General features: G+C 39.9%; 1 protein-coding gene across 1 annotated transcript in view; it reads right to left on the bottom strand.

Moving 5' to 3' along the window:
• Positions 1-1,209: 1,209 nt before the first annotated feature.
• Positions 1,210-2,500, bottom strand: part of LOC137970508 (palmitoyltransferase ZDHHC17-like) — a 21,343-nt gene continuing 20,052 nt past the window's right edge. Inside the window, exon 18 of the mRNA XM_068817030.1 lies at positions 1,210-2,500. This exon is cut by the window's right edge and continues 238 nt beyond it. The gene's annotated coding sequence lies outside the window, so the exon portion shown is untranslated.

The following is a 2,500-nucleotide window of genomic DNA, read 5'->3' as shown; positions in this document are numbered from 1 at the left end:
CCCCCTCATGGCAATGTGCCCGTAATGTCTTAAAAATTATCATCTGTCGTTCTTTTTTTACTCCTGAGTCCTTTATCTTGCGCTACAAATATCTTTTAGGAATTCCGTTTCTGTGTTGCTCTTTGTTGATCACCATCTTGGATAAATTAATCAGTCGTGCTTTACCTCATGATCTCTTGATTAGAACAAAAGCAGAGCGTGAAGCCACTCCTTTTATAGTGCGTATGCGTGATTAAGAAGACATTGGGCGCTAATCACCACAAGGAAAATTCATTCAGATGATCTCAGCTCTTTAAAAATGTAACTTTATTGCTGAGTAAGACAAAGGCTCTATTGTATTTAGGGTTAGAGCTTCATTGTTACCGTTGAATATTTGTTTGTGCTAGGAGTCCATAAGTATGGACTCTAATGGGCTTCTGTTTGTGCCCACTGTTTTTCTGAACCAATCACAAGATCCGTTGTAAGAGCTGTGTCTTGACCCAAATCATTCGGGAGTTTAAGCGACGACATAGTAAACATAAAAAAGTACGTTGTACAATACCGTTATACGGTTCACGTTGGACATCGTGGGTGAGGTCCCCTATATCAATATGGGGGGGGGGGGGGGAGGGAGGGGGGGATCCGGGGATCCAATATAGCAAAATAATTAGATTCACGTTACTTGGTGTAGGCGTGACAGTGTGACCTTGGCATTATTACTCTCTGTTGAACTTTTTTGGCCCTTGTACGTTCGCTCTTGGTCGTATCAATTGCGTTTATGTACATGATGCCTCACACGTATGGCTCTTAAAGTCATTGCATTTTATGCCTGTTAACTGAGTATTATGCGACTGTGTCATAAGGGAAGTTTCCAATCAAACTCAACCTCGCGTCTCAAGATCTCTCCGTCATTAGGGGCGGCAACCTCTGGTCATTTCCAAAATTTGTGCAGGCCTAGAAAACATTTCAGTTTTTTTTCGTTTCCTGTGAATCGATGCCTGGGGGAAAAAAGACGAGCAAGCAAGCACCATGAGTATGTTATGAAGCATTTAGTGGAGAAATTGGCAGAAAAGGACGTTGAAGGCTACCCAGTTGTTATTAGCTGGCTCAGCACCAGGATTTCTTTCGAAATTTTTAAGTCTGTAAATACTAGCATCAGAGGATCGCGGCAGCCCCTTTTTAGAAGTGAAGTTGTAGATGATTTTAAAGTAATTTGTACAGCTGCTGACCTACTTTTATGAAATAACTTTATTTTCGTAAGCCCCTTTTTTCCTGAATTTTTTATATTTTGATTGAATGAATATGTAATAAAGGCATTATCAACAAGTATCAAATGGATTGGCACCGCATTTGTGCACACACCGCAACGTTGAAACAGAGACAGGGCGAGTTTTTTATTTTAATTTAAGCAGATTAGAATAGTATAAGTCAGTTTACTAAGTTTGTAGTTGTTTAGTGACCTTCACCAGAACCTTAATCAAAAGGTAAGACATGAAGTTCCTAAGCTTCAGCTGGCAACTTGTCACTCTCTCCAACATGTACGCAAAGTACAACGACTCTCAAATGTAGCTGTATCTGACACGAATAAGTATGGAGCAGAAATGTACCAAAATGGGTGTCCCACGTGCAACACAATTATTTTTCTAATTAAACCAATAACCCAATTTCGTTATGTTAAAATTCTTAGGCGAAAGGCATCATCTCGAGGATCCGGGGAACAAACTGTTACAATGCCTTCCTTTTAATCCCCAGAACCTCGAAATCATGATTATTGTTTAAGTTGAAAGTTAGTCTATTGGATTGTCTGGTGTCATTGCCGCCCCCTAATCTAGTCCCAGTGCTGCCTCACCCTCCTAGCCACCAGAGGTTATGCACAAGGACCTATACATTTCGTCAGTGAACTGCCATCCAATGTCTCTAATACGACATAAGCATGATGACGACATTTGACTACAAATATTCATTAGAGCTATTCCTATTTTCACCCCGCTGGGAAAACAAAATTTAAATAAGAAAAGAAAAACAAACTGAATTCTGGAAGTTGTAGTCAAATGACGCCATCGTGAAAGTTGTCTATTCTCTACTTCAATAGACCTCTTTACACTTGTGTGCTTAGTTACCTAGTCTTTAAATGAAAGTGAGGCTGGTGTTGACCTTGTGAATTTATACAGACCTCCCTCCTTTTCGTATGTTAATGATGTTGTTGTCACGCTAAATAGTAAGAAATGACATAAGAAAAGCAGTGGGGTTTCTATCAAAACAAGGTCAACTCCAGCCTAGCTTTCATTCACAGGCCAGGTAACTAAACACACAACTGTAAAATGGACTATTTTTAAAATGCTGCCAGATGGCCGCAATCTCATTGAACGACCTCTCCTAAAAAAGTCTATAGCAAAGAGCCACTGATTACTACACTTCTCAAGATTACAAACTCGGATAAAACACTCAGATTTTGAGAGAGTTTTCATGGTCGGCTGAGGTATCTTTCGGGATCAAGGAGTCGTTTTGTTGACTCTCAAAA

This window comes from Montipora foliosa, chromosome 9, assembly GCF_036669935.1.
Source record: "Montipora foliosa isolate CH-2021 chromosome 9, ASM3666993v2, whole genome shotgun sequence".
Classification (NCBI taxonomy): Eukaryota; Metazoa; Cnidaria; class Anthozoa; order Scleractinia; family Acroporidae; genus Montipora; species Montipora foliosa.
This window is presented reverse-complemented; position numbering and strand designations above follow the sequence as displayed.